This window comes from Aphelocoma coerulescens, chromosome 2, assembly GCF_041296385.1.
Source record: "Aphelocoma coerulescens isolate FSJ_1873_10779 chromosome 2, UR_Acoe_1.0, whole genome shotgun sequence".
NCBI classification, from domain to species: Eukaryota; Metazoa; Chordata; class Aves; order Passeriformes; family Corvidae; genus Aphelocoma; species Aphelocoma coerulescens.
In genome coordinates, this window is record NC_091015.1 from 79,538,444 (window position 1) to 79,553,907 (window position 15,464).

A 15,464-nucleotide genomic window follows, 5' to 3' on the forward strand; every position below is an offset into this window, starting at 1 on the left:
GGATGCGGCGGCGGGACTGGATGCGGCGGCGGGACGGCGGGTTTGGATGAGGTATTGGGAGGGAGCTCTTCACTGGGAGGCACTGGCACAGGTTGCCCAGAGGTACTGTGGATGCCCTATCCTTGGGAGTGTTCAAGTCTGGCTTGCCTGGAGCTCTGAGCAGTCTGTTCCAGTGGAAAGGTGTCCCTGCCCATGGCAGGACGTTGGAACTGGGTGATCTTTAAGGTCCCTTCCAACCCAAGCCGTTCTGCGATTCTATGATCCTGCTGTAAGGCGTTGCTCCGCTTAATTTGCCTTTCCGGGCTCGGCCTGGCTGTGCCGAGCTGCAGGGAAAGGGTCGGTGGGGTCTGGGTGCGCTGTGGTGGCTCCTGGGCTGGAGGGTGCAGGTTTCTCACCAGCGTTCTCGTCTTCTAAAAGTAGTCTTAGATTTAGGATCACTGCTGCCTGTCTCCTAACAGGAGCTGTTCTAAATTTAACACAGAAATGCCGTAATCTTGCTAACCTGTAGTTCATTTTTAGTTTCAACAGGTGATTTGAGCAGTCATTTATGGCATCATTTTTCTCATGCAGGACCCTCACTTCTTTCAGATAGTCGTAAAATCTGCAGACATCCCTAGGACTGGAATCTGAATCTGGATGTCGTTGCTCCCCGGACTTTGGATAAGACGCTTGAAATCATGAAGTGGATTTTAACTCTTTTGTTTATTGTCCTTTCACAGATTCATAGAATATTTGGAGTTGGAAGGGGTCCACAAGGATCCTCGAGTCCAACTCTTAAATAAATGGCCTGTACGGGAATTGCACCCACCACCTTGGTGTTAGCAGAACCATGTTCTAACCAACTGCAACTACAGAAAATTAGTTATTTGTAGTTATTTAACTACAAATACTAATGTGCTCTGTCAATGAACCCGCACATCACCGTTGGGACATCACAACATCCCAGCTGTGTGCTGCTCTGCTTGAGGATTTTGAAGCCCAGATTGCCCTGTCTGGTGGAAATATTTCTGGTGGAGATTTATAGGTACAAGCTCTGCCATTTCACAAGCAGGATCGAAAGTAAGATCAGGATACACCTGGCTCAAATGCGTGAAACAGATATGGCATGTCGAATTTCGGGCTGTTCTAAATTGGACCAAGGTAAAAATGAGTTATATAGCATTGGAGATGAAAATAATGAAAACAAAGAAAATCTTGCAAAAAATGACTGTCTTGTTGTCTGTCTTTCAGATGTCTCAAAATAAAGAGTCCTTGCTGTTGTGTCATGAGCCCAAGCATAATCCTCATGCCTCTCACTCCTATGAAAGGAGCACCTTATTTGGAGAAGCAGCATCTTTTGCTACTTAAGGAACCCTGCAGTGCTGACTTCTCTTCCATATTCCAAGGGAAAGGACAGATAAGTCCAGTCTTTGCCTCTTAGCATCTGTCACATTTCCAGTGTTAGAACTCAGACATTCGCTGGGGAGATAAAAACCACTAAGACTCAATCAAGGTGTAAACATCACAGGAAAATCAGTTCAAAGCTGGATCTAAAGGCTCAGCTCACCCTGTGGAAAATGCTTGTGCCTTAAAGCTGGGTTCTGAGATAAGGCAGCCTTTCTGCAGTGTGTGCAGTGTAGCACTAGAGTAGAAAGATGCTGAGAAAATCCTTTTAAAGGGTCATGATGTGGATCGTAGCTCTAAATGTGTTTATTGTCACATGACTGAGTAGATCTTAATGGAAAACCATTGGAAATCACACATGCGGCTAAAAGAAGCCTACCAGTGCCTCATCTGTAGAGGTGCTTAAATATCACTTTATAAAGTGCCTGGAAAGTGCACAGAAACAGCCATCAGAGGAAACCTCATCTCAGTGCCCATCATCTGGAACTGAGCAGATAAGAAATCTTCATGTAGCTTGCTTGGCCTTATCAGGATATGGTTACATGCCCACACAGTGATTTTACCAGTAAGTCAGATTTTATTTTTCACTCTCATCCAGTTGCCTCCTCAACTTAAATTTATTGCTGCAAATAACTTTATTTGGTCAATGCAAAATTTATTGTAGCCTTTCAGTATGAACTGTAAATGCTATCATCAGAAGCTACTGTAAAACATCTTCATGCTGGTTTGAGCAAAGAAAATGCAAGAACTGTAAAAATTCTAAAAATATGTTGTAAATGTTCACATTTTGATAATGTTCATTCTGCAAAATCCTGTCTCATTTCATATTTTGAATTCTGAATATTTTGTGGGTAGTTTACCATCATATTCCAATAATTTCAATATTAGTAGCTTTTTAATGACTCTTAACATTACTGTGAAGGTACTACTATCAAAGTGAATGCCTTTTATCTCTACATTTTGTGACACTTTTAATAGCTAGATATTATCTCCATTTATAAATGGCAGACCTTGACTAACATAGTCTGTCTCCTAAAGCACAAAAGGACATTATTCCAGTATTCTACTTCTGTTCTCCTTTGCATTAACTACAAATGTTGCTTTTGTACCAATTACACTTTCTCCTCGTTGCTTAAATAATGTTTCTGTTAGTAATTTCAAGTGCTCTGCCCTCAATAAAGCTATGCATCTAGTGCTCACCTGCATGTCTGTAGGTAAAAATCTTGAAAGATTGTGTACAAAGGTAGTCTGGGCATTTTTCTATTTAACCATTCAGTATTGCAGGTGGTTGTAGTGATTTAATTGATTTTAGCAACGTTTCCGTGGCTGATGCTGGGATACAAACCAAATTCTTTCTTCAGGGGTTGAGCTACTGAGTTGGTTCTGATTGCTCAGTATGGCCAAGGGAAAGAACAGGTGATTATGAAATAAGGTGATGGCTCCTGGGTGTGCTCTGGAGTTTGTGGCCATGGTCAGGTAAGGGAACAGACAAGGTTAGGAACATGAAGGAATGTGGAATGACAGGGCATCCTGTGGTTGTAGCCAGGCATCTGTGTCATGATGTAGGGTTTAGATTAGATTATGAAGGGTTTTGATTGAAAGGTTTAGGTTGGATTACATGTTATGCTGTCTAGTTTTGATGCCTTTGTTGTCTTTGAGATACATGAGCTTTTTCTGAGGCTTTTACTGCCTGACAGGGTGGAGATAGAGTTTTTTAAAAGGTTATAGCAGAATTTCTGGAGGAAAAGTAATTGAGAAAGTGGTAATTTTTGGAAATAAAAGCAAAACAAGTTTTTTATTTGCTTCACAATGGCTGTAAGCCAAGAACAAGGCTTCAGTCCAGTATAACTTTTTCTCTAAGGGGGTACGCACATGGAAATACAATTGAAATTCACAGTATTTCAAAATAGAGATGACTACAACAGTGAAAAAATTTATGAGTGCTTATATAAACCATCTGGTTTTTAAGTGAAAGGAGAACTGCTTTTTATTAACAAATTATAAATTGTCTCTTGAATGAGTAATTTCATTTCTTTTGGGTGGGAGGCATAGGGATCAAAAATCCATCTTCCTTAAAACTGTGATGAGGAAACCTGGGGCTGGGTTTTCTGAGCTGCTCTTTTGACAATTCCCTTTATGTCTGGGGGTGATGAATTTTTGAAGATTATAATTTGCCATTCATTGCTATGTTAACATGCAGATAGTTTACTTAATTTTAGCTTCCTGGTGAAAAATTTAATAGGTTAAATACTTAATAATTTTTTAAGCTCTTGGTAGTGTTGTGGAATTGTAAATATTTTATATTTTTTCTAAATATTGCTTACATTTTTGTGATAAATGTGAGCAAAGGAAAAACCTTTCTAAATATTTATTTAACACCATGCTACTTTCTATACATTTTTGAGGTGCAGAAAAAACAAAAAAGAAACTAAGAAAACTTCAACTTGGTAATGTTTTTCAGAGGTTTCATTCCATTAAAGGAAGCTTTACTGTAACACTTTTAGGAACTGCTGTCTGCTGATTTATTGTGCTTGTGGAGCTGATACAGTGAGTATGAGAGCCTTTCTGCTGGCTGTGGGGATAGTTTTTGAAATAGTTTTAACCATAGCTTCTTAGCACTAAGGTTGTGTTTAACTTAGTGTCAAGTTCTCGCTGTAATTGCTAACGTTAGTTGATACAGTATGCTTGTTGTAGCTTTTAACCTTCGTGAAAGCCTAACTGGCTAGTGGAAAACAATGTACAAATTGAATCTTATAAAAAAGAGTTCAGAAGCTGCTGAAAAGTTGAGTGATTTTATATAAAAACCTTTACAAGGAAAGGGTTAGTGGTCTTGATTGCATTTCCCTTTAGACAGAAATCCTCTGTCTAAAGCTACAGCCTCCAACCAGTACTTTCTCCAGACCAAATTTAGACTGTCAGCAGATGTGCTCAGAAGAAAATGGACATGTAAGTTGTATTATGTCTGCCACTAAAAATAATCCTTTGAAGTTGGGGTATTCTAATGTATCTATTCCTTCAATATTTTTCATAAGCTGGGTAATTGACATGAGAATAACTCCACTGCAAGTACATATTTTGCTAACTCATTTTTAATTGTGGTTTGAAATCTTTGAGAGCTCCTTGTTACCATGTTTTGTTTTGGTTTGCTTTTTGTTCTGTTTTGACATTGGAAGTGCATTAAGCATTCTTAGACCTGAGCTAACCTTGGATTTGCTGCCAGAGTCCCCATGGTCAAATTATATCTTCATAATCAATAGTTGCTCTTTCTTCTGAAATACTGTGTATCTCAGACAAATTTGGCCTCATGTCACTTAAATAACTACAAAATACTTTTAAACTACATAGGAGTTAAGTTTGAACATTTGTGTTAATAACTGTTCAACCTGGAGAAATGTCTTTCTTCTATGATAAGTTAATGTATTTGCTCTGCTTTTAAGCTATTGTAATGAACTGTGGCTTTTAATACAACTAAGGAATGGATCAAGGTCTGCAAGCATCTATGCAAGCAGAGATACTGTTTCAAACTATACTGAATGGAAGATGTGAGACTTTTTTTGCAGTTATTTTCCTTTTTTTTTTTCTTCAGTGCTAAATATTTGCTTAATACAAGTGTGCATGCAAGTAAATTTGTTTTAATTGGTGGAAGAAGGCTTTAAAACTCACTAAAATAGATTAGAACTGTGTTTTGAAGGGCAGGGAAGAAGGATTAGGGACTTCTTAGAGTTTGCTTGAGGACACTAAACAAAGATCTCCATCTTTCCAAGGCAGTAGGTGGGGTGGGATGTGGCAGCTGCATTGAGCTTGCAGCTGAGCAGCGCTTGAGTAGGTAGAGGAGAAAAGAGGGCAACATTCAGGGCAGGGAATCTGGATGGCAGGACATGATGAGATGTTTGGGTTTTGAATACTTCTTAGGTTGATTAGAGTTTATGATGAGCTCATTTTGGCAGTTGATAATTGCTTGGTTGGATAACTAGTTGTTAGTTTAAAAGGAAATTCTGCCTTGTTGTTAGCAGCAAGTCTATCTTCCTTTCTCAAGAGTTGCTTCATCTTACTCAGTGAAGCTTTATTTCCATCTTGCTTCATACAAGGAAGACTTTATTACCTCACCATTTTGTTATTTGTTATGTTGTTAAACTGGGGGTGGGGATACTGTACCACGTAGAATGTCAAAGCTGAAGGATGCTTCATTGTCTGAAGCTTTTCTGGCTTTAGCTTTGTGTCAGTGTGACTGGAGTAACACCAGAATTGTAATACTTTTCATGATGACCATCCAGGTTCAATACTCAATTTAGATTTATTTTAACCCGAGGGTTTAGTCTCTTTTGATTCCTTTTTGGACATTTAATGATGTCAGAAGTGCAAATCAACAAAAATGATTCAGCCAATTTTCTAGAATGCCTATGGGGAAAACTTTCTGTTCATGATGTTTTCAAGTGGAACCTGCAAGATTGTGGATACTTTTCATTTAAAAAGCCCTAATAGTCTGTGTCTTCAAGGAAATATATAAGCATTTTTCCGGTGGTGTCTTCTGTTAGAACAGCTGAAGGGCCACACTCCTGATGCAAATATCTGTTGAGATTTGGCCTTTTCAGTATCTCTGAAAAATGCAGTGATCAATGACAGTACCTTACTGCAGGAAGCTAATTGTGACAGACTGTTTTAGGGAGGCAGGGACAGGAAGCAAGAAAACTTGCCAGTTTCCTTTGGTACCTGGCTTGCAAAGGTTTTTAATTCTTTTGTGGACAGCACATAAAAGAAACTGGGTACTGAAGACCAGTGGGGCTGGAAGACCTGTGAGATGTTGCTAAAGACGAGATGAGGAGATGGGCTTAAGCAGAATTTGGCGTGTTAGCAAAAGTGATTATTGGGTCAAGGCAAAGTGGGCAAAGAGTAAAATAATGTGGAGTCTCAGAAAATGAGAATAACTTGGGCAACAGTTTGGTCTGAAGTGGACAGAAAGGATATAGCCTCAGACATGTGAATCAGCATTAAAACAAGAGGGTACATAATCACTTCTATTTACTAGTGCTGCCATTACTCAAATGACAATTAGTTCAAACATGAGAGGTTTCTGGTATGTGTGTGTATATATTTTTATATATTTATTATTCCCCATTGTGAAATCTGGCATTAATTCTTTAATTTCTTAGGTATTTTGATTCCAAAAATGAAACCTAAACCTTGTTGAATGTTAAAAAGAAAATAAAACCACACAAAAAAAAAAAAAGGGGGTTGAGAACTCTCAATACAGGTCAAAATGCCAAGCACTCATCTTGTGTGGGTGGGTACACTTGCAAAATCTTCAATTGCCTGATTTGCCTGTATACAAATTTCTGCTCCCAGTGATCCTTTTGAAATTCAGTGTGTAGAATGGGTAGTGCTTCATTAGCCTCGCTTTATTCGTTAGAGAGCAGAGTAGATACACAAAAAACAATGAGATTAAGGTTACCAAGGCAACTTTGATTTTGACAATTCAACTTGAATTTTGGCAATACCTAATTTTTATTTATTGGCTTAGCAACCTTAATGAGTTGAGGCTTTGAGTTTTTGAATGTAGCTTTTATTTTATGTGGGAAATACATTGGGAATCTACCTTAATATGCTAAAATAAATCACCAGAAATGCTATCTCCTTTAGCAGTATGTACTGCTGTATGTTCTGAGTTACTAGGCTGTACATAGCTATGTATGTGCCATACAGTACATGGCTGTATAAAAGTTCATGTATTTCTTCCTTAGGTCCTGTGACATGTAGACCCTTTAGAGTTACTGGCTCCTGCTCCATCACAACATCCTTACATGTGTTGGTGGCATCTTGACTACTGAACCACGCTGGTGTACGTTGAATTGGAGGGTCAGGTAAGTGTTTATTTATGCTTGAATACAGCAAATAAAAAAAGCGAAAAGGTTCTTAAATAATTTTCAATCTGAGTGGTCACAAAACTAGCATTTATCCTCCCTTTTCTCTTACTCACTAGAGACTCCAGAATCCAGCAGTATTGGTAATCTGATGCTTGCTGTGTCATCACATTAAAAGGATTGGGCAATTTAATAAGACTTGGTGACACTGGGTAAGGAAAAGTGTTTAATTTTTTCTTTCTATAATCAGCAGTCTGCTGAAATGTCTCACATTACCAAATTCTGGTTTTTACAAATACTCTTCAGAGTTGGTACAACTGTTTTGAGATTGATTTATTTGTATGACAATTAACATCAGCTTTTATATCTTGTTTGTAAGCTTTTGGGAGAGTGGTGAAAGGAGAATTTTTGGTATCTTGGCTAGTGCAAAAGCAGTAATATACAAACTATGTCAGGACAAAAAATATTGAGTCAAATTAAGTTATTCTGTGCCAAATGATACTTGCATAGATGAAAGTATTTCATTTACTCTGAAACAAACACTGGGTATCTTGTCAATCATGTCATGGGCTTAAATTTTTTTTCCTAATTTTGCAAAGTATGGTATATATTTAAAAGTGTATGCAGGATTGTATTTCTTAAGCTTATATCTTGGTTTGACATTTCACTAATCTTTGAGTTAGTCTTAACAACATAATTAGCATTCTATGCTATTTTAACAATTTTTAGATATTCATAACATAATGAAAGTAAGTCAATTCCTTGCAGCATAGTAGCTGTATTATGTAAAAAGTTTGGTTGTTCTTTATCTACATGTATTATGATCATTGGAAGTTTAACTGAGGAAACTTAGAAAGGACAGAAATGTTAGAAATGTGCATTGTAGTATTGATGCCTTTTCTTGGTCTTAAAATCAAGAGTCACACACGGTTAGAAGGGGAAAAGGGATTTTACCTTGGTATTTATTTTAAGGATCCTTAGGTGTACGTGTCCAGGTCATGTGCATCGAGATGCACCCCGCTGAGTCTATCTGTGTCTCTCTTTTCTTCTGTCTGATCCCGACCCCCTCCCCAACATTGGGTATAACATTATAGGTTTTACTAATTAGCATATCTATCAAAGATTCCCCAATGAGAGGCTCAAGTGAGCCCCCCTCCCCAAGGAACTTTCCCCTGGATGGTTCTATCTTGGTTTACAGAATGTGTTCTGGAGAGGACCTTGGGGTCTGGGGCACACTGATCTCGGGATACGAAGCTTCTAAAATGTTTAGTCTCTTAGCTTGACAAACAAGTCCAAGAATGTAGGCAAAAAGCACTAGGAATACAGAAGTTGTAAAAAGGTATAACAGGGGTATAAAAGAAAAGGCAAAAATCTTCATGGCATCAGTATAAAGGTTTTATATGATAAATACACTGTAGTCTGGTAAAACAAATGGATTCAGGTCAAATGAGAAACCTGAAAATCACGTTTCTCCTTCCTGCATTGTCACTTTTAAAAAGAAAGGATATTTATTGTCATGGCAAGTATGTCAAATGCAGTAGTAACTTTTCAAATGCTGTCATTTTTGTGATTATAATTTGTGCTTACCTAATTTTGGTTTTATCTTTCATTGTGCCGAGCAGCACTTTAGCAATTTTATAATGCAAGTGTGCCTCTTATAATGATAATCTGTACATCCAAGGTGTGTGTGAATGGCAGTTAAACATTTCTGTGTATCACTTGCGTGTTCATTGTATTTGCAGTATATGCAAAAATAAAGCAGAGCAGTTCTTTCCTCAAAATTACTTATCTTTAACTTGAATCTAATTTTGCCCTACAGGTTAAAAAACCCTCAAACAACACAACAAATGAACAAAAAAAACCAACTCAAACAAATGACTTTTCTTGAGAAGCTCTATTTTATGTGTGTTTCACAAACATAGCACAGAATGAGGAGCAAGGTTTATTTTCTCTACAGCTTTGTCTTTCATCACCTGAAAATTTCCTATCTCAGATTTTTAAGTCTTTCCATCACTGATGGTATTATAAAATAATGGTATAGTGTATTTCAGGGTTCTTTTTGAATTAGTTTACTTAACTTATTTCTTAATTGGTGGCCCAGAGAAGAGTTGAAGGAGCATATGGAAAATTACAGAACTTCTGCAGCCCTTTTGTCTTCATTTTGGGATCAAGTATTCAAAACCAGACATCAGTTGAGTGGACATCACAAACAAATCCATCATGAAGAAACAACAAACCCACAAATGAAAGACAGAAAGAGAATAAAGAAGCCTGAAGATAATCCTGTGTGTTTCAACACAAAAGCAACTTGAAAGAAGGATTCAGGCTAATTTAAATGCATTAACTCCAGTAGGTATGATCTGTATCATAGCAAAACTTGCTATTTTCTTTCTTCATTATACAATATTTGGTAATCTGGCACATTATTTATTTGCTGATTTATTTACATATCTTTGTAAGACAGTTGCCCTTAACCTGAACAAAAATAAGGTACTCTTTTCAAACAGCTGCCTTCTACTTGGTTTGGGATAGTACCAGTCTTGGGAACAAATTACGCAGGTGCTGATCAAAAGATGCAGCTAAAGGGTTTCTGTTATAGTTTGTTTCAAGCTTGTACAAGTTTGTTACAAAGTAGAGCCACTGAAACAGGCTCTTTCAGGAGCCAAGAGAGATGCTGTGAGACTTCTTGGAATCTGACCAGTTAACTAGGTGGAAAAAAACAGCTTTCTTTGTAGTCACGGCTGAATTTTTAGGAGGAACATTAACTGAAGCACCAATTTTATCAGTTAGCATAAAATTCTACTTATCTGCACTTGTAAGAGTTAACACCAAGACTTTCCCTGACCTCAAGTGCATCCTTTCTTCCAAACAGAATTTGAGAAGGCATTTGATGCATTCCTGTTATTCAGAGAAGATCTCTTTTTCTTTGATAAAGAAGATAATAATCTCTGGTAGCCACCTGTCCATGAGTTGACATTACAAAATATTCTGATAACTTTTCTAAAATTTAGGTAGAGAAGCTTGTTTACATCTCTTTCTCTAGGTTTCTTCTAAGTATGTGCATTTGGTTTGGGATGTGTTCTCTTTTTGTTGGTCTTTATGGCCAGACATATGACTGTTACATTGTCAGAAAACATTTTTACAATAGTTTAACTAGAGAAATAACTTTATGACTTTCACAGTTGTGTATCATAAATTAATTCAAATTGTCAAAGTTTTTTTCCCCAAATGGCTTCTTTATCCTGCTGTTTTCTAGGACTTACTATTGTCTAGTAATTGTCTATACTGAATCTGGCTTTTCTCGTTTGGAGTTGTTGTCGCTCACATGGAAAGAAATAAATACATGTTTTAGTAGCTTGCTGAAATTGGTATTATAAAAAGAAAGCAAAAATGGAATTTGGGTTTGGTTAGTCAGAGGTCTAATTGCTTGAAGTGAGCTAGAGCATTTTTGTTAATAAGTAGGGAGCAGACCAATGTGCTGATGATGTACCTTGCACATAGGCATCTTTTGGGCTTTTTTTAAATGAAGCAGTCAGTTAACAAAAGTTGTCTCTGTTTGAGTTGCAGAAGTGTAAGGTTAAGCACTTTACATCGTTACATCATTACAATGGTTACTTGTGAACCAGTGGGGTATGACAATCCAGATTTCATCTTAGGTTTCGTAGGAAATCTGTCATCTGATGTACACACTGCATCTCTGTTTTGAAAGAAAGAGGAGCATTTATGGACTGTCTGGAGCTCTCCCTGGAAACGCGAAGATTAAAAACTTGAACTTTTCATACCTCGTTCTGACTCGAGCTTTGCTTGACTTCTGTACAGCAAAACAAACTTCATGTCAACACTGTTCCTTTCCTACAGCCCCCTGAGGTGCAAACTCATAAAACTGGCATTAGCCATAGTCCCAGCCTGCAGCTGTCTCTTAATTCTTTCTGCTGAAGGCCTTGTCCCCACAGCAGAACAGGATCTGTTGGTAATCATGGCCAGCTCAGTGGTGTGTCCTGCAGCACAGATGGAATAGCTGATGGCAGAAGGGCATAAGGGTAACCCTGCTGTGCTGACTGTGGCTCTGTGAGCATGGGCTGTGCCCTGCACAGAGCTCCGGAGTGCCAGAGCAAGCTGCCTCATTTTCTCTTTGTCCCACAATTGTCTTTCTTTATGCCCCTATTAACAGACACACATGGGAAGTATATTTTAGATTCTATGGGTACTGTGAAACTTCAAGGAATTCCTTTAAAATGAGAAAGATCTGCTGCCAGGTGGTTACCAGCAAAGTGATGGTAGCAGGACCTGGAAATCCAGCTGTTTTCCCGGGCGCCCTGTGGCGCTTTGTTTGTTTTTCACCATGAGGGGGCAGCAGATGAACAACATCACGCGGGCTGGTTTTTACCTTTCAAACGCTTTTCCAGTGTCCCCTCTCTGCCTGTGAATCCCAGCAGGGGCTCCATACCGATGGGAGAGTTTAAAATTATGATTCCTACCTGGAATGTACAGGAATGATTCCTGTAGCTGGAATGTATGAATTTGAACTCTTCATTCTTTTCAGTATTAAGCAGTAGAATTGACTTAGTAAAATCTATCTCAAGTTTATAAAAAGGGCAGTTCTATATTGAGACTTAAGATTTTTATGACTATGGCATTAGGTGTGTATATATTTTAAAGGATAAAATAACCAATCATCCCAACCCCATGTGCTTATTAGTTAGTGTCACCTAAGTTTTACTTAACATCTTTCAAATATTTATTTTCTATATTTCAAATTGCATATTACAATTAAAAATAATGTTCTCACAGCCATTCTTCTCCCATCAGAAAATAAAACTGAGAATACACTAAATCTAGTGATGCTTTTCATTTGTGTGTAATTAATGTGTTCATGTACAAGGATGGCTTGTGACTTCTGCTGACAGAGCATGGGAGTTAAAGGCCTCAATTCACAGGCAGTACTGGTGGTGCTAAACAATAGAACCAAATTTTATTGCCTTATTTCAGCCACAAAGTGCAGTTTTATCATCTAGAACTTTATGGAAGTGTACCATATTATTGATTGGGAGTAGAGTGGGGTCCTTTTTAAGACTGTAGGGAAAATGGTGATTATTACCTGCCATTGTGAATTTTTGGAAGTGTGTGTCTGTAATTCTGTTTAAGTTACAGATCAAGTAGTTAACAAAAAGCCACAGAGAGAGGGCAGTCAAGCCTTTTCAGCTGCTGAGTTTTATCCAGGAGTTTATATAAAGAAAGGAAAACCATAGTGGCATCTGTGAATATCAGCTCCTAGTATCAGTGTTCAGAAGCCTAACTGGGAAGAATGAAACTTAAGATTCCTAACAAGACTGGTAGACTTGCCTTAATGATTTTAATTAAAATTGTGTTGTAAGGTATGTGGGACCTTTATGGAGCCTAAAACTTTATCAAGTGACTTGACTTTTTTTTCTTTTGTGGTGATTTTTTCTTCTTTGAAGATTACAAATATTTAAGAGAAGAGGAGGAAATAATTATGAAGATATATTCAGAATGGCACAACTTGCCTTTCAGAGTTGGCTTTCATCTTGAAGTCCACTGTTTAAATCACAGATTTTTTCATATAGACCCCATGGTTCTACTGAGGTCACTGATTTAGTACCTTCTATGCATCAAACACTTCAACTCCCCTGAGCATTTAAGGGGAGCATTCCCTTATGCAAGTTAAGGGCTTTTAATCTTGGAGCAATCTAAGCTTTATTTTTCTGGTGCAAGAAAGATCCACACAAATAACTGAGGATTAAGTTCCCTTTTGCCTGTTTCTTGTTTTGAGTACTGTTGCATAAAATAACAACTGTATGATTCACTCTTACTTTGTGCAGTAATTAACAGGAATAGTTTTACCAGTAGAAGTCTTGAGTATAGTATAAATTAATTCCATAGTATTCTAAAATACTTTGTTTTCAAAATAGCTGGACTTTGCAAATATGTTGTGAAAACAGCTGTTTTCCTTATAGAGTGTTTAAAGAATGAGTAATCCTGTTTATTACATCTAATATATGAATGTACTACATGTATTTGGGAATAGTATTTACACAGCTATTAATTATTTACAAGTATTTTGCAAGGACATTGTTTCCGTTTGCTGAGTGCTGGTCAATAATCTGGATAGATGTGTATGCACTTTTATAGCTTGCTATAGTTGGTTTTCACAGGACAAGGATTTTAAACGTCTATGCTTGTATTTCTCTCTTTGAAATTATTGTGTGTTAAAGATGTGACTTTACAGCATTAAAGACTTGTGTTTGAATTTGTGAACAGCCAGTGCTGTTCCTCTGTTGCTGAGGTATGCTAAGCACAGCAAGGAGGATAATCTAGAACATCAAGGAATTTGGGATAACAGATCTGTAATCTGCATCAGCCTTTTCAAATGTTTTCTGTTTCCCTTCCTAGGAATCATCTCTGTATATTAGCACATATGTAATTTTCATATGGAGGTTTTTTTCCCCTTTTTAAATAAATTCTGCTTGCAAGCCTGAAAGAGTAACAGGTCATATAACAGAGACAAAAAATTTCTAGAAAGCTTTGGTGGACCATTCAAACATCAAAATAGAACAATCCAAGATGATCATGTTGCATTATGCAGTATTGGCTGCTAGGAAATTAATTTAACACGGCAAATGATGTCATTTTGGGAATATAAATAATTGAAAGATAATAAACTAGTAACTGAAGTATTTCATGGTATACAGGTCTGATAGGAATCTTTGTGGTCTTTTCTTTCCCATAGTGGTGTCAATCTTTCCTAACTAATAGCCTTAAATACTCATGATAAAAGCCATTAAAAGCCTAAATTAACACAGTAACTGAGAAACATAATCCCTTCCAACCACCTACACAGGAAGAATAGATGATGATTTTCCAGCTGTGACAAGGTTCATTTCCTTTCTGACAGGAAGCATTCTTATAGTTAGCTCTGTAGAAACACATGGGAATGGATGCTGGCATCAAAGCCATTCCCTGCCAGCACTGGGAGTAGGGAACAAGGTCTCTCTGACACAGCAGATGCAAACACATACAGGTGGATTGCATGGATGTCCTCTTTATGTTACCACTTACGTAAATTGTTTAGGGAGGAAAAAAAAAGTACTCTACAGTTGGATATTGAATGCTGTGAGGAGTGATTTTTTTGGGACATGAAAAGGATTTCTAGAGAAAAGGGGTACTTTTTCTCCCACTGGTAGTTTTCCCTCTTACATTGAATATGCAAGAACCAAACACTGTGATCCTGTTTTTACAAAACAAGCAAATTTTTAACTGAAATTAGTTTTTTATGGCAATTAGGGATATTGATCTTTAAGGATATATTTGATTCTGGTTTAGAATTTGTGTTCAGAAGGCACCTATGTAAAGATATAAATACTGCAAGGACAAGGACAGCTTATGCTCCTGGCTTGTTAACTGAAAAGGGTCTCTTTGCTAGTTCAGAGGGATGTGGACTTTAACCACGCCTTTTTATCTCTTTGGTGCTCTGTGGCCAGATTAAAAACAGGAATAAAACTTTTAAAACTTTTAAAATCAACTTGCACATATAGGCATATTTCTAGATTTTCAATATCATAAAGTTGGGTTTCCAGTTTGACTACATTCCCTTTCATTTTCTGGAAAGCTCCCTACTTCAGTTTTTTGTTTTGAACTTTTTTGAACCTCTGTCAAAGGCCTGGTCTCTGTGACTAATGTTCTGTAGTCCTTTCTGACTCAACCAAGTGATTTGTTAAAATAGACTTTGCATTGCTGTGGTTATACCAAACCCATCATTCTGGGGGGGAAAAAAAGGCAGTTATGTTAGAATTTCTAAGTTACACAGAAGAAAGTACCTTGTAGCACTGTCTGCTTGGAACTGTTGGATCCACTCCATCTTGTTGGTATTTAAAAAGTGAAGCCTTCCTTCTTTCTTCTGAACTGAGCATTTTACAGGATTACAAAATAAGTTTAAGTGAATGCATAGGATGGAAACAGGCTATGTTGTGTTAATGCCTTCCTGAAACCTCCTCCTTGATGTGTGCAGTGAGTGGGTGAACAGGACAGTGGGAGCCAATTCAATGCTCGTGATAGTACTTAAATAAAACAGCTTGGGGATAACTCATCCTATAGGAGCTGGCAGCATAGTGGATAGGGAACATCCACCTTTGTCCACAGTGGCAAAATTACCTTTCCACTGAGTTGAAGAAACAAAATACTCTTGCAGTCACTCGGCAGGAGCGT

At 37.5% G+C, this 15,464-nt stretch overlaps 1 long non-coding RNA gene across 3 annotated transcripts; it reads left to right on the plus strand.

Moving 5' to 3' along the window:
- Positions 1–538: 538 nt before the first annotated feature.
- LOC138106872 (uncharacterized) lies at positions 539–13,189 on the plus strand. Of its 3 annotated transcripts, none has more exons than XR_011149169.1 (6): positions 539–1,140; positions 1,231–1,948; positions 3,845–3,930; positions 7,122–7,241; positions 7,361–7,453; positions 9,061–13,189. It is a non-coding gene; the product is annotated as an uncharacterized lncRNA (long non-coding RNA). The 3 variants fall into 3 exon arrangements; XR_011149170.1 differs by having other exon boundaries at positions 3,888–3,930; XR_011149171.1 differs by lacking the exon at positions 3,845–3,930.
- The last annotated feature ends 2,275 nt before the right edge of the window (positions 13,190–15,464 follow it).